Source organism: Peromyscus californicus, unplaced genomic scaffold (assembly GCF_007827085.1).
Source record: "Peromyscus californicus insignis strain IS unplaced genomic scaffold, ASM782708v3 Scaffold_4__1_contigs__length_199733344, whole genome shotgun sequence".
In the NCBI taxonomy this organism is placed as follows: Eukaryota; Metazoa; Chordata; class Mammalia; order Rodentia; family Cricetidae; genus Peromyscus; species Peromyscus californicus.
The window spans coordinates 122,926,997-122,946,320 of NW_026294562.1; the positions used below are offsets into that span (position 1 = coordinate 122,926,997).

Genomic DNA, 19,324 nt, shown 5'->3' on the forward strand with positions numbered 1-19,324 from the left:
ACAGAGGAAATGAAAGGAAGCCAGAAAAGAATAGGGACAGAAAGGATGTGCAATACGGAGAAGTACGTGAGTATGTAAGCTGATGCTTAGTCAGCTTATAAAACAGAGAAATCGATGGGAATTCTAGTGTGTCCTGAGGCTGGAGGATGCAGGGTTAGGGGAACCTGCTGCTGGGGCTGCTGCTGCTCCCAGTCTATGGAAGGGAGCTGGCAAGCTAGATTCCCATCACTTTAAGACCTTGTGCTCATATAGAGGGTTCTTGCTGGACTCTCTTTCCCAGCCCTCAACTTCGAGTCAGAAAGCCATGGTAGGACCATATCCACTATCCCAACATGGTAGCTCTTGCCATTGTTCACCAGGCCGATTGTACAAGAGCTACAAGGTAGATGGCCAGCATCCAAACCAACAGCTCCTGGGCTGCAGGCAGGCTTTGCTACCTTCCTCATTCTAGGGGCTTCAGGATGGTTGGTACCAGGAATGTTTGGAGAGGATGCTTTGTTTGCGGAGGTGAGAGGGAGCACAATGGAATGTCCGCAGAAGCAGACCCTAAATACTTTAGAAGACAACACTGATTTCTCTTGATTCCCTCTACCCCACAGATTCATATGCCATATATCTCTTGACTTGGCTACATTGTGATAAGGAATAAGGTGTTCTTCACCTTTCTGGGGTCCACTCTGAACACAGGCTCGATGTAATTTCCCAAAACAGTCTCCTCCGGTTTCCAGTGCAGTATGGTGGGAAGTGGGTGCCTTAAGAACACAATATGGTTTTATATCTTGTCTCCAAACATGCTACCTTTGTGGTAGTGAGCAGGTTTGTTTGTTTGTTTGTTTCTTTCTTTCTTTTCCTCCTCCTCCTACCCTCTTCCTCCTCCTTCTTCTTTCTCCCTCTCCCTCTCCCTCACCCTCACCCTCTCCCTCACCCTCACCCTCTCCCTCTCCCTCTCCCTCTCCCTCACCCTCACCCTCACCCTCTCCTTCTCCTTCTTCTTTTGATTTTTCGAGCCTTGGCTATCCTGGAACTCACTCTGTAGACCAGGCTGGCCTTGAACTCACAGAGATCCTCCTGCCTCTGCCTCCTGAGTGCTGGAATTAAAGGCGTGCACCACCACTGCCTGGCTTTGGGCAGGTTGTTATCACTGGCTGGAAATTTCCATAGATGGGAGGCAGGGAATGACTTCCTGTGATAACCTTTCAAATCACCATGAGTCTCTAGGGCCCTTGGATAATCAGATGCAGCTGGGAGGGGACAGGGGGCTTTGGGAGAAAGGGAGTTGGTACCAAAGGGGTCTCTCAAATGAGTGAGGGGTGCTGAACATGGGGCAGACAGCTTCTCCCCAGAGAACCTGGCCTAGGGACTTCTTGGATAAGGGTGGCTGTCCCTAGAATACAGTGCAGCATCTTCTTATGCCCCACACAATGTCCCCTGCTCCTGCTTGGACTGTGTGTGATGCCTCTATGCTATGTGCCCCTGACTCCAGCTGCTTTCCAACTGTGCCTCTAGCATACTGAATGTTGCTCCTGAGGGGCTTTGCGTTTTTGCTCTTTCTTCTTCCTGGTACACCCTTCCTGAATGTTCCCTGGCTGTCCACTTTTCAGTAAGAAGCTTCAGTTCAAACGTTCCCTTCTGTACACATATTCCTTCCTTACCACATCCACCTGTTACAGCTCATTCATTCAACACATGTGGAGTACCCCCTAACTATCACATCACCTACGGAGAACCTCTAATCTATAGCACCACATGTGGGGTACCTCTAGTCTGAAAAATCCAGAAAGCTCCTGAATCCAAAACTGAGCACCAACACAAATTCCCCAAGTGTCAAATTCATCACATGAATGAAACTTTGCTCCATGCCCAAAATCACCTTCAGACTATGTATAGGGTGGAGAAGAAACAAATGAATTCATTGTTTAGATTTAAGACCCATTTCCTAGGTACCTCGTTATGCATATGCAAATACTCCAAACAACAATAACAAATCAAAAACAAAGTCTGAGACCAGAAACTCTTTGGATCTCAAGGGGTATTCTACCTGTAAATCGTTGTCTTTTCTTTGTTTTTCAATTGCCTATTTCTCTTGCTGGAATTATGCTCTATGGAGGAGGGGACTTTTGTTTGTTTTACTGACTACTTTATTCCTAGTGTCCAGAACAGTGTTTGGCATACTGGGGAAACTCAGTATTTGTTGATTGCATGAACAAATGACTCTTTTGAATTCATTCTGGGAATGGTGACTCTTTTGAATTCATTCTGGGAAAGTTAAGTGCTAAACTTAAGGATGATGGTTATAGTAGACTGTCACCTTCATCCCCTGCCCTGGGAGTTTCAGAAGCCTCTAGGAGCATATGCGGGGCTGTCAAGAAGCCTGGGGCATACATGTGGCCTGGGGACTATCCCTCTCACCCCTCCCCTGCTCAGAGAGGACTAGGAATCAGGCAGGATGGGTCAGGGAACACTAAATAGGGAGCTGAGTGTCCTTAGAGATGCCAGGGACAAAGTAGCGTTGAGAAGTGGGCTCTGTCCTGACTAAGGCTGCCCTTCTGAAGAGTGGGAGGTCACATCTAGGCACTGTGCAGGACTTCACAAGGACTGGGTGCCGGAGCAATGGCTGTGGGCATTTATGACTCCCAAGTGAATGCCTGGAGAAAAGTGGGCACTGGTTAGCTTCTCCCCACCATTCCCACCCGCCCTGTGCTCACTTTTGGAGTCCTTGGAATTTCCTGTTGAATTGGAGGAGCTCTGGGCTCAGTTTCTGGCTCCTGGCTTACCCACCCAGGGCCACTCAGCTCTGCCCTGTTCTTCTACGGAAAGGACCCCAGTACTTGGGACCTGCCTCTTCCTGTCTCAGCCTTCCACTCCAGCCTGGGGAACTCAGGCATTTTTTCTGCATTAATTTCAGACTTTGTGTAAATATCAGACTTGGGTCTTTGGGAAAGAGCATCCTTCAGTCCAACTTTCCATCAGGAGCAAGCCCCTTTCCTGGGGCAGCGATCTTGGGCCAAGATCTCACTGCTGATGGCAAGACTATGAAATGTTGGGGGAGGGGCTGGGACCCAGAGTGATGACACCCTTGATGGACTTTCTGGGTAGCAGTTGAGCCCACACTTCTAAAACGATCTTTAGTAAAGATTAATGAAAGCCGAGGGTCTTGGTAGAAATACCTGCTTGAAAGATGCTGCCATCAAATGCATGGGTTGACAGCCAAGCTCCTGGAAAAACTAAGGTCATGTACTTGGGATGTAGCTAAAAGAAAATGAGGGGCAATTAGCCCAGTTCCTTAAGCTTTGGGGACAGATGTGCTGAATTGAGTTTAGTTTAGGGATCCATATGAGGGCAAGAGAGGGGCGTGGGTTATGTGGGATCAAACTGCATTCCTTAGGCTCCAATGCACTTCTGATTTTGGATGCTGGGAAGGACTTCACAGAGAATACATCAAGCTTCCTTTTGAGTTATATTTTCCTTTGAGTAGTGATGGGAGTCAAGGACAAACTTCTTAGGCTATTTTGTGGGATTTTGTGTAGTTGATCAGGGAGAGTATCACAGAGTAACTCTTCTGAGCAGTAGAGAACTGACTCTAAGACAAAGTTTAGCTCTTGCTCCCAGCTCCAAGGAGGTGAGCTCTGAGCTCTTAGAATGCCCTGCCTGCTCCGGGTGCGGTGGCGCATGTCTTTAATCCCAGCACTCCGGAGGCAGAGGCGGGAAGATTTCTGCGAGTTCTGAGCCAGCCTGGTCTTCAGAGCAAGTTCTAGGACAGCCAGAGCTACAGAGAAAAACCCTGACTTACTAAAACAAAAACAACAACAAAAGAATGCACTGCCTGATAAGAGACACTGTTTCCCCTGGGGCTCTTGGGCCAGGTGGGCAGTCTACATTAACGGTGGAGGTTTGTGCTGGAGAGCTTGAACCATGAGTTATCACCTTGACTTCTGGAGGGACTGGAGGCTGAGGCAAGGCACTTTTACATGACCAATCCCACCAAAACTCCTGGACTCTTCCCTGACCCATCAGTCACATCATGTCCCATCCAGGGTGGGTCAACAGTGGACCGTGGGTGGGACCTCCGGACCCCCGTGTTGGCCCTGCGGTGGCACTGCTCTCTCTTGTTGGAAGAACCTGCTTTCTGGCCCTCGTGTGTCAGCGATAGCTGTCCTTGGTTCAGAAAGTGCCAAGCCCCTCTGGGTTTGCTTTGCTCCCTCCCTTCCTCTTTGCTTTATCAAGCATCCACCATCTGCAAGCTTCCGGTACAAGTCCAAAGGCTCGACAGATGGATCAGTCTGTTGGATCGGGTAAGGTTAGAAACCACACTGGGCTGGGTCTTGAAGAGCTTCCCTGAAAGGACTTAATGGCATTGGGAAGGCTCAGTGTTTTAGGGGATTGACCCAGTCCCAGGTGTGGCCAGAGAGGATAGCACAGACAGGTAGGATACCATCTTTGCCCGATAGCCTCTCCGACATGAAGTCTCCAAAGAACCGCTATCACAATCAAGTTCACCATTATTCTTAATCACAGCAGGAGCATATGCTGCCTAGAGTGTTTGTTTGACTCTGCAAGGAGACTGCATGGGGGACAGGCCCTGGATCTCACTCATCCTTGGCTGCTCCTCCTCCACGGGCATGACCCCAGCTCTGCCCTCAGGGTGTCCCTAGATGGAGGCTGGACCCCATGTTAGGTATGGTAACCGATGGAGCTTGAATAGAAAGCAGCCTTGGGAGCGGCTCACTGTCATCAGTTCTAATTTAGAATCAATAGAGGTTCCGAGGGGGTGACTGACCTCACCTCCCATAGCGGAGGAGCAGCCGAGCCAGGGTATAAATCAGATGGTTGTGATGCTGTAGAGGGATTAAACATGCTAACCAGTTCTCTGCTTCTGAACACATATGCAAGGGGGGTTATGGCTGAAGAGGCTGCTGAATAGGGTCATTGAAGTGTCTTTGACAAGGTGTCATCTGGATTTGTTTGCTTGCTTGTGTGTGTGTGTGTGTGTGTGTGTGTGTGTGTGTGTGTGTGTGCGTGTGTGTGTGTGCGCGTGTGCATGCGTGCGTGCGTGTGCGTGCGTGTGTGTGTGTGCGTGCGTGCGCGTGCGTGTGCGCGTGCATGTGTGTGCATGCGTGTGTGTGTGTGCCTGTGTGCGCGCGTGCGTGTGTGCGTGCGTGTGTGTGTGTGTGTGTGTGTGTGTGTGTGTGGTTGCCACAGTAGGAATGTGGAGGTCAGAGGACAACTTGCAAGAGGCGTTTTCTCCTTTCACCTTGTGAATCCCAGCTGGGACTAAACTCGGATTGTCAGGTTTGGTGGCAAGCGGTTTTACCAGCTGAGCCATATCATAGCCCTCCATGTTGTTTACATCATGGAGAGAGGTGAAGGGGGCGGGGGAGGAGGCTCAGCACATAGGAGCACTGGCTGTCCTTCCAGAGGACCTGGGTTTGATTCCCAGCACCGACACTGTGGCTCACAACCATCTGGAACTTCAGTTTTAGGGGATCTGATACCCTCTCCTGGCCTCCACCAGCACCAGGCACACACATGATGCACAGACATCCATGCAGGCAAAATACCCATACACATAAATAAAACAAAAATTAAAAATAAACAGTGAATTATGTTAGGGTAGAATACTCTCTCAATGTGTGTTTCATTCTTAATACCACTAAAAGGGGTAGGACCACAAATTAAGAGACACACACTGAATGCCTGCTGTGGGGTTCTCAGATTGGTTCTGTTTCAAAGTTGAAGGGCCAAGGCAACTCTAGCTGAAGCGTTGGGAAGGCCTGTGCCCTTAAAGGGGTAGAGCTTATCTCTGAGCCCCTCACAGAACACCCTGGAACCAGGGCTTGAAGCAGAGCAGAGAAGAGCCACAAGCCCTCACAAACTCTTTCCCCCTTTCCAGCTGTCTCCAGCATGTCCCCATCCTCTGGCTGATCTGCCCTGAGCTGTGTGACTGTCCTCAGCGAGGCTGTCAGGATTATAGTATACAAGAACCCTCTCAGCAGGACGTCACGTCTGCCGCTCCTCACTGTTGCCTCCGTCTCTTAAAGGGTATTTCAATCCTGAGGTTGGGCTCATAGACAAATCTACCTTTCCTGTCCCTTTATTTTATTTTCTCTTATTTTGAGACAGGGACTCAGGCAACTCAGGCTGGCCTAGGCCTCAAAATGTAACTGAAAATGACCTTGAACTTGCGATTCCCTGTCTCGACCTCCCAAGTGCTGGGGCTACAGGAGTGAACCTCCACACCTGGCCTATGTGGTGCTGGGGATTGAACCCAAGGCTTTTTGTATGCAAGCTCTTTCCCAACTGAACTGTATCTCTAGCCCTGCTTTTTTTTAATGATCCCCCAGAATTGTGTTAAAATATACGTATTATAAAATTTATCATTTCAACCACTTTAAGGATACAAGTTAATAGCCTCAAGTAGCCATCCTGTTGAGTTCCCACTAGCTCCATCCATCTCCTGGACCATTTTCTTCTTACAGAATTGAAGATCTGTATTGATTAAACAACCACCCCATATTTTCCCCTCCTCCCAGCTCCTGGCAAGCATCCTTTCTGTCTCTGTGAATTTGACTCTTACCTCTCTTCCCGCAGAGGAAAATTGATAGCTTCCCCTCAACTCAGTTTCTAGATCCCCTCCCATCCTATCTCAGTTGGACAGCTTTCATGTCCTCGGGAATCCCTTATATATCTAATGAAGACTCCCTGTTCCCCATGAACAGGGTCTTCTCAGCTGCCATACAGCCAGCAGCATTCACAGCAGGGGACATCTCACGCATTCACTCCACAGAGAGGCTGTTTCTTTGTGGATATTGGCTCTACAGCACCACAAAAGGCAGAGGGAGGTTGATCAAAAATTTCCCTCAGAAACCTCCAAGGCATGTGCCATATTGGGGACGCCCGTGCTGTCTGCCAAGGTCCAGCAGAACCCATCTTCCTTCCATTGTGATGTCACGCTATTGATTCCTTATCCCAGCAGTGTATGGATGAGTTGGTTTATTTTAAGGGCCACGTGGTATAAGAAATACTTATCATCCAGCATTGTATGCTCACAGGAGAACAAGGGAACCAGGACCAATTCAGAGCAGCAAAGTTTAGGTCTCTCTGGCTTACAGGAACACATATCCATCAGGAGGAGCCCTGCAGACCTCAATGACATGAAACTGTACTTCAGTTGAGCCTGAGATCCATTTGAAATGGATGATAGCAGCTGTGAGGGTTTTTTTTTTTTTTTTTTTTTTTTTTTTTTTTTTTTTTTTTTTCTTGTTGGAAAAATTCTCTGGCGGTTGCAGTATCAGCAGTGGGTCTTGGACCAATAGCTAGGACTCTGTGCACCATGCTACCGAGGAGAATTCCCAGCAGATGGTCCCTCACCCCACACCACCAGCTTCTCTGAGGACAAGGCAAACTTCCTATTCCGCTCACCATGTCTCCTACTGTGACCAGGAAGGAGTCTGGTGTAGAAAGCACTCAAGTCTAGAAACTGGCATGCATGCAAACATATTCATGCTTGTAAGCAAGCCACACAATAATACATAGGATACAACCCCATTTTATTCTTATGCATAGTCACAGGAAAGAAAAAAATAGAAACATGACATTGGTTACCTTGGAGGTAGAAAGTTTAGAATAGATTTGATTCTTTCACTCCAGTGTTTATCTTTCTCAAACTTTCTACACTGCCCTTTACTAGTCTGGACAGGGAAAAGAGTTTCTAAAAATAATATAAAAATTTTAAAACCTTTGAAAAATTCGCATTCCATACAATCACAGGAGGAAATCAATTCTAGACCCGGAAGGCAATCAGGAGAACAAGAGTTTGTATGAAAACCAATGGACTCTTCAGTGACCAAGGTGGTAGCCAGCTGGGGATGGTGGGGGACAGAGTGTCTTGATGGGTGAGAAAGTATGCGCTCTATGTGGTAAGACTCTTGGGACTCTGGGCTGGGAGAGAGCTTAGGCAGTAAAGCACTTGTTGCTCATGCGTGGTAACCTGAGTTCAAGCCCCAGAACCCACCTAAAAAACAAAACAAAACAAAAAACAAGACAAACCAGGTATGCTGACCCCTGCCGCAATCCCAGTGCTGGGGAGATAGACAGGTACACCCCTGGGGCTTAGCATAGCATAGATGAATCTATGAGCCCCAGGCCAATGAGAGACCCTGTCTCAAATAAGGAGTTGTCTGGCAACTGAGGAATGACGTCCAGAGATGACCTCTGGAATCCAGGCAGGTGTGCACACATATGAAAACTCTCTCTCTCTCTCTCTCTCTCTCTCTCTCTCTCTCTCTCTCTCTCTCTCTCTCTCTCTCTCTTTCTCCTCTCCCTCTCCCTTCATGGGGGTGGCAATATGCACATGGGGATATCAGTTCAGACCATACAAAGGTATTTCTGTCCTTGCTTGGTCTTCAGGGAGCATTACAATATGCTTGTCTCTCTAGATAGCGCTTCCTCTAATTATCTAGATTTAAAGGTCTAAACCATAGTAGTAAGCCAATCAAGAGGATCACATGCTGATTGGTATACTTCCCCAAACAGGTATATTGAAATTCTCTCCCTCAGTGACTATGAGTGTGAGCTAATTAAGAAACAGGGTCTTTGCAGTTGTGATTAAGTTCAGATGAGTTCACTGGAATGAGGCCTTAATGCAATATAATTGATGTCCTTATAAGAGGGGGACATCTAGACACTGGGGTGAGACCCTGCCTGGAGCCAGAGCCTAGAGTAGTGATGCAGCAGCCATACAGGGGATGCCATGGGCCTCTGATCTTGGGGGGGGGGGTTCCCTCCAGGTTCTAGAAGGAATATGTCCATTCTTGACACTTTGATTTAGAGCATCTAGCTCTTAGAACTATGAGATGATAAATTTCTATTGTTTAAATTATCCAGCTTTGTGGCACACTGTCATGCAGTGTGAATGAACAGGAGGGGCAACTTTTGATCACAGTGCTGTGACTGATTTCAACTCTCTTTTTTTTTTTTTTAATAGAGAAACTACTTGCTCCCTTCTCACCTGGCAGCTGACCTTTAGATCGCTGAGAATGGGGGAGGGCTTACATTATTTTTTTATATCATACCTAATCTTTCTACCATTTTCCTTTTGTCCATAGAGACAAAACTTTCTGGTCTTTGGATTGTTTTTTATGCTGTTTCTGGAACTTTCTATCAGCCTTTCTACTAGAGCCCAATCTTTGGGACTTTCTAAGACAGGCTCCCTAGCTCTTGGGCGTTTACGGGACCTCCCCCTTTCCTTGTGGCTCCCTGATGAACCACATGGGCTCTTTGTAGACTCAGAGAGAAACACACTAGATCCTAATCTGGATTCTGCCTTTTATCAAGGAAAACTCTAGAAGTGAAGCACTGTTTTATCTGGGTCCAGAGTCTCCTGCTCCCTGGGGTTCACACAGGGCATGGTTTTGGTTAGAGGCTGAACTATGCTCGGCTGCCTTAACTTAATGTTCTTCTGGGGCATTTAGAATCCTCTAATACCCAGTTCCCAGAGAAGAGGATAGAGGGGGGGAAAGGGGACAATCTGGGGGCCAGAGGCAACTTCCAGAACGACACCAACCCTTTGCTACTGACTTAGTTCCCGATGCCACAGCCATGCTGACTGTAGGGACAGCGCCTGCACCAGAATTCTCGCTGACCCATCTTTTGCAATGCAGCATCCACAGCGCATTCCTAAGAGAACGGCTGCAGGAGCAAAGGATCGTCAAGGATGATGGGGAAGGGCAAAAGTTGTTCACTGGACTGTTCCAGCTGCTAACTGCTGTGGAACCCTCTGGAACTATGCAGTGTAGGGAGCCTGGGTTCAAGGCCTGCTGTCACTGGCCTATCAGGAACCAGACCATGCTTTTCTCTCTACCTGTTTCCAGCTAGCTTTGAGCTGGTAGAATGCATAGAGCATTTCTACTATATTCTAAGATGGTTAAACTGTCTTACGAGCCTGAGCAGGCAAGAAATCAGTTCAGCTTGGGCCACCAGAGACAGCCGAGATATCAAGAATGAGGCTCTTTGGGGTTTTAACAGCAGCTGGAGCTTGGCGAACATCTGCTCGGCGAGTGCCGTGGCTTAGTTGCATCATCTCACTTCACCCTACTACACAAGGGGCAAGTGATTATACCCAATTCGTAGACAAGGAGCTGGGGGTACAGTGTGATGAATCGTCGCGGCTGGTGGAGGCCATGCTAGGCTTGGAACCTCTCTACCTCACCCATGTTAGGGTGACAGTGGCCTTGAGGATTCTTTTGTGAGCCACGCCCTATCTCCTTCTTGGTCTCAGCATCTGGCTTGCTTCCTATCTGCCACGTCCACAGATGGCACAGGGACCCTGAGCTCACAAGATGGAAAAACTATCAAAGGAAAATGACCCACAGCACATGTGGAGTTGCCCGGGGATAGAACTCGAGCCCCAGAGGTGGTAATGATGTAAAAGTACAAACGATCCCTTAGAACAGCAGCTTCCTATGTTGCTGAGTCAGTAGAAGCTGCTAAGGGCATCTGGGAAGAAGACTGCTGGAGTGTGGAGGTGGCCACTCCTCTCTTCTTTGGGTCATTGGTGCCCTCCATTGATGGCAGAACATGTCCCAGGTGGCTGTGCAAAGTCCCTGAGCTCTGGCTAGGCTGGGGAAACATTCTTTCCTGGTCCTAGTTTTCTTAACTATTACAAGAATAGAATACATCTTATGGGTGGCTTTCAAAAGACAGAAAGCTAGGGTGGTCCTGATAGAGTCTGACAGAGGGATCCCCCAAATTATCAACTGTACCCCTCTCCATGAACCTCTGTGACTCATGTGGGGGTATCATAGGCCTCCGGCATTGCAGACTCCTTGGAGTTTTCTTTTCTTTTCTTTTTTTTTTTTAAAGATTTATTTATTTATTATGTACACAGAAGAGGACACCAGATCGCATTACAGATGGTTGTGAGCCACCATGTGGTTGCTGGGAATTGAACTCAGGACCTCTGGAAGAACAGTCAGTGCTCTTAATCTCTGAGCCATCTCTCCAGCCCCTCCCTGGAGTTTTCAAAGCCCTGGGTGGAGGGTGTTTGTCCATCATATGACAGGGGTGTGGAAGGGCACAGAGTCAAAGAAACTGGCAAGCAACAATCAACTACAAAAGCCACAGTGGAAAGAGTAGCCAGGGCATGAGAGCAGGAGCATTTGTCTTCTTCAAATGGGGTGGCCAAAATGAAAGTGACATGTGAACCCGAATAACCAAGTGGGAGGAGCATGTAGGCTGCAGAACAGAGGGCAGGGCACTGAGGCCAGAATAGGAGCCCAGTGGCCAGTGGGGTATGGGAAATGAGACCAAGTGGGCATGTCTGGTTTTTGTTTGTTTGTTTGCTTTTGATGATGATGATGATGATGATGATGATTTGAGACAAGGTTTCTATGTATAACAGCTCTGGCCTGGAACTCTCTCTGTGGATCAGGCTGGCCTGGGACTCATAGAGATCCACCTGCCTCTGCCTCCTGAGTGCTGGGATTAAAGCCATGCACCGCCATGCCAGGCTTCTGTGGGTATGTCTTTATACCAGCTCCTGAGGGCCCATGGGCTGCAGAAGAGGCTTGGGCCTAACAGCATGTATGACAGACCCACTCTCAGGTCCTTTGGGAGTTTCTGCAGTGGCGTGCTGAGAAGTGTTATATCGATGGTCTTGATCGATTGATTGCTGCGCACACCTAAGGATGGATCATTCCACACATGGCTTTTGGTGCCTAAGGAGCCAGGGGCATCAGTTACCTCTTTCCAGCCATCACACATTGCTGGAGCCTTATCTGGCAGAGGAGAATCTTCCTAGTTTGGTTTCTGGTAGATCAGGAGCCCCTAAGTACCTGAGATGGTAGGTGGAGCTCCCAAGAGGAGGGCAGTGGGAAGGCTCAGAGAAAGTCTACCAAGCTCAGGCCATAACCCAGGGCCAAGATTTTCCTTGGTTATAGCCCTCCTCATCCTTACCCCAGCCAGAGTCAACACTCCTGTCCCCCAGGAATGGAGGAGAAGGCCACAATAAGCAACCAGGTCCTAGAGGATGGACAACTATTAAAATGTCAAAAGAAGCTACAGAAGCCAATGTGGGTTGGTTTGGGGAACCAAGTGGATATCCCAGAGTGAAGCTATTGGGGGCAGATGCCTTGAGATGTGGTGAAGGAGCTCCTGGCTAGACCCTGTGGGTCTGGATGATGGTGATGCTATGGATGGGGTGATAGAGGCCAATGTTAGGCAGGGCCCCTCTTTACTGGGCTGCAGAAGCACTGCTCACCTCCTAGGGATGCTGTCCACAGACAGGTGGCCTCTGGTGTCACTCAAGAGGGAAATGGAGACAACAGGGTTCAGCCTCAGTTATGAGGCTTGGAGGGGCCTCAGTTCTGCAGCAAGGACTGGCTTGAGGCTCCCTCACCCCATCCCCATTCACAAACCACACAGAATGCTCCTCTTCCCTTTGGGTCTGGAAAACAATGGCAGCAAAAGGAGCCAGAAGGAGTGTGTAGCCTCCACAGGCTCTTAAATAGAAGATGGTTGGTGTGAACAAGATGCTGGACCAGCCCACATGAGGATGGAGAGAGCTTCTGGCCAGTGATGGTAGGAGACTGAGGGGTTTTGTTTGTTTTTGTTTTTGAGAAAGGGTCATATGTAGCCCAGGCCGACCTCACCATGTGACCAAGGATGACCTTGAAGCTCTGGTCCTCTGACTCTGATTGGCTGGGATTACAAGCATGCATTATCAAACCCAGGGCTTGGTGCATGCTAGGCAAGCACTCTGCCAGCAAGCTCTACTCTCAGCTGCTGGAGCCTGAGGGTTTTTAGGCAACCTACTGGGCCTGCCTCTTCCCTGGCTTGCTCCGGAGACCCAGCGCAGCAACCTTTCCTCCCACAGATCTGCCAGATCAGCATCTCTCAAGACTGAGTCCCTCAATCTGCCGTGGGAAGAGAGAGCTGGTTGTTCACATTCTGCCTGAGGACTTGAAGGAGATTCCAGCCCACTGGCACCGATAGAAGCCTGGTGGGAAAGGGACCTGCTTAATTTCCGAATTTCCCTAAGAGGTGACCCTACCCCCCCCCTTTTTAAACACTTTGCCCATTGTCCACGAGGCATGTTTTGTAGAAGCCATTTTGGGGAAACCTCTGCCTTGCCCCTAGGGATAAAAGTACTTATTTAATCCAAGGTCAAAAACAGCTGTGTTCGGGAAGTGAGGCCCTGTCTCAGGCTTCAGAGAGGGAGCAGACGAAGCAGTTCTTGTCTCTGCCCTTGCCCTGCAGAGCAGAACCGCACCATCAGCCACCAGGCTCTCAATGAGAGGCGCAGGCTAGGAAAATCACCAGAAGTGATGTTTAAAATGAGATTCCTGTCACCACTGTTCATCCCACAGAGGAGGTTGACTCCACCTACAATGGTCAACAGCTCCTTAGATGGGTCTAATTCCTAAACTAAAAGCTATGCTCCTCTCAACAACAGTTCCTTTTCAGTGTCTAGTCGAGTTGGACAACATCCTCCAGCTCTTAGAGTTGTCCTAAAGTCTAGCTGTTCCCCTCCGCCATCCACAGATAGAGGGAGAGGCAGGAAGACTGGGAAGTGAGGCAGCCCTGGCTTGGGAGGTGAAGGGTGGGGATGGGGTGACTTGATGAAGCGTGTCAAGCCAAGGGTGCAGGCTCTGAGGGGAAACCCTCTTCCATATGACTAGGGTGATGGCTGAAGAGACGCGCTCTAAGGTAGGTAAGAGCCTGGAATGCCCTGCTCGGACACTTCTCTTATACAAGACTTTATTCCTTAGTGTGGCCCTGGAGCTAGCCAGTTAGGATATGGAGGGTAGAGCCAGAAGGTAAATCAAGAGTGGATGGTGGTGGGTGGCCCCAGGGCTGTCTGTGGTTAGGCTCTTCTCCACACACCTTGGCTTTTTTTTTCTTTGATTTTGTTTTGTTATTTTTTTGTTTTTTGAGACAGGAACTCATGCAGCCAAGCTGTTCTCAGATTTGCTATGTAGCTGAGGAAGATCTCTAACTCCGAACCCTCCTACTTCTACCTCTCCAGTGCTTGGATTGCAGGTGTGCGCCGCCATACTCAACGGAACCCAGGCATTGTGCATGCCAGCCAAGCATACGGGTAATTCAGCTGTATCACTTTTAAAAGACAAGATCTTGCTGCCTAGTCTAGGCTGACTTCAAACTCAATGTCCTCTGGAGCTTAGAGTCTTGAGAGCTGGGACTGGAGGCCTGTGTCACCACATACGGTGATGACCGAGCTCTGGTCGGATGACACAGTGCTTCTGTGATGTCTCCTGCCCCCACTGCTTTTCAGGTGGCTGGGGAATGGAAAGGATGCAGAAGTCTGTTTGCAGCTGAGGCTGTGCTAAGAGCAGCTCCCCTCCATTCAAATGCCCCCTTCCACCCCCCACCCCCCGCCAGCTTAATTAAGAAGGAGATGTGGTGACAACCAAAACCCTTCCTGCTTTATTTTCTTTGGACCCTATAAAATGCAGGTTCAGGGACACTGTGTGAGCTAGCAAAGTCCATCCCTTTGTCAAGTGGCTTCCAGTGGGGCCTTAATTTATTGTAACTCCATTTCTCCAAGTGGAGGTTTGGCTAGGCTTGCAAGGAGTTCCTGGTCCCCACTCAGTTTTTTTTCTTTGGAGCTGGGCTGGCCTTAGCGCTGGTGCCTCTCTGACCCACTCACTCCCCACCAGAATCCGACTGCTGTGTCTTTGGTGAGCTCTAGAGGGCGCTGCCTCCCAAAGAAGTAGAGAGAACTTACTGGATACCAGGGGCTGCCATTTTTTTTTTTTTGAGGGGTTGGGGATTGCCCATCTGGGTGTTAGAGGTCTTCTCCTTGTCAAGAAAGAAACGTAAAGTGTAGTAGTCTGTTTGCTCATGTGCTCATTCGTTCATTGACTCACTCAATTCCTCCATTCAGCTAGTCTAGCATGTGTGCCCGGCACTGAATTAGATATAAGACATATGAAATTCCTGCCTTGGTTTCCAGACAACCCTATAAGGGATTTCAAGGACAGTGGATTCTTTCAGGGTCTTGGTATACCTCCATTTTACAGATAAGTAACACAAGATTCAGAGGGGTGGTGTTTCTGTCCCACAGGGCTGGTGTCTTGTGACTCCAAGTACGGGATTGTTTCCACTACCCACCCTGGACACCTCTGGCTTCTCACCAGAGCAAGCATAGTGGCCTCCTCACTCTCTGTATGTGAGGGAGGTGCTGATGCCACACAGTCCCTCCCCTTCCCCAGCAGAAAACATCGCTATGGCAACCAGCCGCAAACAGAAACCTTTGGCTTGGAGACCACATATCCTCACCTGCTGATGCTGTAACTTTCCATAGCAGGACCTTGAACAGCCTCAAAGATAACAACAGCTGACATTTTTATTGTAAGTCTACTTTCTGCCAACGTCTGTATTTGCTTTATCTTGGATGTCCATTTCATAGACGCAGAAATGTCCGTGTCCATGTCATGGATGCAGAAACAGGCTCAGAGGGGTAAGCACATCGCATAGGCACCCAGCTAAGATTTCAACTTTTATACGGGCCACGTTCTTTCTTTTGGCCGCTGAGGCCCTACTTTCTCCTCACTTCCCGTTTGTTGCTTGCTATTGGTTGCTAACCAGACTCCCCCTCTAGCTTCTGATTGTCTCACTCTATTGGGTGTGGCTTGACCCAGGGACTGAATGAAGGTCTGGAGCCATTTTTTTTCTCATCTTTGGTACTAGTGGCATTTTGGATTTTGTGCTGTGTGTGTGTGTGTGTGTGTGTGTGTGTGTGCGCGTGCGCGCGCGCTATCCTGTATATTAGAAAGTGCTTGTCAATTTCACTGGCCTTTCTCCACAGCATGTGGGTAGCATTCCCCTTTCAAATAGTGACAACAGAAAATGGCCTCAGGCATGTTAGGGAGGGGGAAAAAGAGTTCCCAGTTGAGAATCACTCTTCTTTTTTTTTTTTTTTTTTTTTTTTGGTTTTGGTTTTGGTTTTTTCGAGACAGGGTTTCTCTGTATAGCTTTGCGCCTTTCCTGGAACTCACTCTGTAGCCCAGGCTGGCCTTGAACTCACAGAGATCCGCCTGGCTCTGCCTCCCGAGTGCTGGGATTAAAGGTGTGTGCCACCACCGCCCGGCGAGAATCACTCTTTTATAGAAATGAGGTGCCAGGGTCAATGGGATAACAGCTCCTGCTCCCATTAGACCGTGAAGAAGAGGGGCCAGGATCAGCTAACACAGAGCCCAAAATGGAGCAAGTACTGGTAATGAATGAATGGTAGCTGTGGATGTGCAATGTTCCTGATGCTCTGGGTTCCTATACAGATCCTTACAAGTCTGTTCTGGGGTGACCCGACATCAGTCCTTCCCCTCCCTAAGTCTCTTTGGAAATCTCTTAAATGAGGATCATTACAGGCTTTGAAGACCCTGAGCATCCATGGTCTGGGAATAGTCAGAAACCAGAAAGCCGAAGATGGGCTTCCCCAGGCTAGGCACTGCAGACCTGCCTAGCCCTGTCTCTTTCCTCTTCTTGCCCCTCAAGTCAAATCAGTTATGGAGACAGGCAGCCCCCTCTTCCCAAAGTTTCCCCTGAGGAGACATGGCTCCTTTTTCTGGTTGGATGTCTTAAAAGGAAAAACAGGGAGCCTCAAAGGTAAGCAAATAGCCATTTCGTGATGTCCAGCTTCACAGCCCCCAATCCACCTATTCACGAGTTTAACAAAAAGCTTCTTTAGGATACACTGTAAGGCCATTGAAGGAGCAACGTTGCCTCTCACACACCCCAGCCAGCCCGCAGAGCCAGCCCGCCCTCCGAGACACACACACACACACACACACACACACACACACACACACACACACACACAGCTGCATACAAGGAGGCTCTGAGTTTTTCAAAGTAAACTCAACCATTTCCGTTCTTGCCCTGGATTCAACTTTTGAAAAAAAGGAACCGTTTTACCGGTTTCCCTACAATTTCCCCTCTGGTTCGGTCCTCTTCTTGCCTGCATTTCTCTCTCCAGCTTGTCCCCACCTCTCTCCAGATTCTTCTAACAGGCATCCAGTCAGTTAGTGTCCAGGAATGGGGGGGTGCCATCCTTAAAGGAACCTCTGCATTGATTGTCCTCCTGTATTCCTGGGACACGGGAGCCCAGAGCATGATTCCCTGACAGCAGGAAACTCTCCCATCGCTATGATGTGTTTCCATACCGTACTCCACTTCTCAAGACAGCACTTACCTATACATCTGTACTCAGGGCTGTCTTCCAATATCTCGGTTCCTCTCTGACACTGAGAGTTCTCTTTATTGAGCTTGTCTTTCTTCCCTGTCCCCAGGTTCTACCTCTAGCTGCCTCCAGTCTGGCTAGGTGTTGGTACAATTGCAGCAAGGACACTCCAGTGCCTGCCACCTGGAGTCACGAGGCAGGAATTTCTCAGACAGAAACACCCTTGCTCTTGGTGTCTTGTCTTCTTGCCTCTTTCTTTCTTTCTTTCTTTCTTTCTTTCTTTCTTTCTTTCTTTCTTTCTTTCTTTCTTTCTTTCTTTTTTCTTTCTCTCTCTCTCTTCCTTCCTTCCTTCCTTCCTTCCTTCCTTCCTTCCTTCCTTCCTTCCTTTCTTTCTGTTTTTGAGTTACATTTGTAGCCCTTGGTTTTTGACAAAGGATCTCACAATGTAGCTCAGGCTTGCCTCCAATACATATAGCCAAAGCTGGCTTTAGACTTCCAAATGCTGAGATTATAGTATACCATCACACTGGACTGCAGCTGATATCTTCCACATTTTTATGGACTATAACTTGCAACAAGAAACACATTGTAGAAATATAAAATGTATGTCTATTTGCATATATATTATGAATACACATACCCTCATAGAGGGCTGCAAAACACATAGCAGAAATGAAAGTTTCCAGAAATAATATTTGCCCTTACTATATGGGAGGCATAATATTATCTACTGTTTCATTAAAGCCCTCGCCAACCTGGTGTTACAGTTACAGCTTGAGGTTGGATAAATCTTGTAGACATTATGGACTCACAATGACACTCCAAGCCAAAGTCTATGGACTTCCCCAGGCTCAGCCAAGGCGCCCCAAATGTCCAACCAGCAGGGCCTGGGAAAGATCCAGTTCTAAAAGGTATCATTAAAAAAATCCACACCAAAACTCGAGACATGCAGTCTCTAAGAGTATTCAAAACTGGCACTACCCAGAGCTTATGATTTGCGACCCAGTAAAGGAGAACTAAGGTTTGTAATGTCTGTAGAGGGTTTGAAAAGGCACCCACATTATGCCCTTTAATCTTTGAAGAAATCCACTCCTGCAGGCCCCCCGCCCCCACTTCTTGCCCCTTTTAGAGACAGGAAACCGAACCTCAAGGAGGCTCAGAACCTTAACAAACTCATGTAACACTAAGTGGCGGGATTTGAACCCTAATCTGCTTCCCTACCATCTCAGGAGGTGAGTTCTCTCTTGGAGCCCCCTTGCTGTTTGGGACGTGGTTCGCCTTTGCATGCCAGGTTAGAATAATGCCAGGGGATGAGGGGAGGTGTTCAGGATACCCTGAGTGCCTAGGGATAATGATGGCTTTTAAATACCAAAGAAAGAGTCCCAGTAGGAAGATGATCAAGTATGGTCTTCATGGAAAAATTTAGGAAAAGTACAATTCCTTCATATTAAAATGAGTAATAGTAGCAGACACTCCTCAAGTACTTTCTGGGTGGTGGGTGGGCACTGACCCTTTGCTTGGGTCATCTTAGCTGTTTACTGGGTGCCTGCTGAACCACCACAGAGCCTGGCCTCTGAGTGATACTCTGGAGAAAGCACACATGAATGAATAAACCAGGCCTGGCACTAGAAACACCACATGATTATATTTAAATTCAACACAACTTCAGGAATTCTAGTATTTATTTCTAAGAGAGATTTTTCCATTTTTGATAATACCTTTATCTAAAATGTTTCAAATGGGGATGGAAGGGTTACTCATTATGTTATGTTTTCTTTAGGCGAATAGAATCTCCTTTGGGGTGATGACTGGCTGGCCAACATTCCTATCTTCAGAATCCCCTAACTAGCCTTGCCCAGTATATATAAGCAACTTGATAATCCTTGTCATGGTAACCCAGAGGTAAGGAAGAGTTGAGACTTCTGGTTCCTTAAGTCAGGCTGAGGAACTGATTTTGGCCTCACAAATCTAGACCTAATCCTTGTCTTTGTCCCTAAATCAATGTCCTATAGAAAGTCACTGAGCTGGTCTAGCTTCCCTTCCCCAGAAATGAAATGGGTGTTTTCCAGGGTCTAATGTTGCAGGTACCAACCCAGTGCAACATCCACAGGCAAAGGCACTGTGTTA

At 48.1% G+C, this 19,324-nt stretch overlaps 1 protein-coding gene across 2 annotated transcripts in view; it reads right to left on the reverse strand.

Annotated features, from left to right (window-relative positions):
- Nucleotides 1-19,324, reverse strand: part of Acan (aggrecan) — a 59,581-nt gene that overhangs the window by 38,332 nt on the left and 1,925 nt on the right. The gene's annotated exons all lie outside the window — the stretch shown is intronic.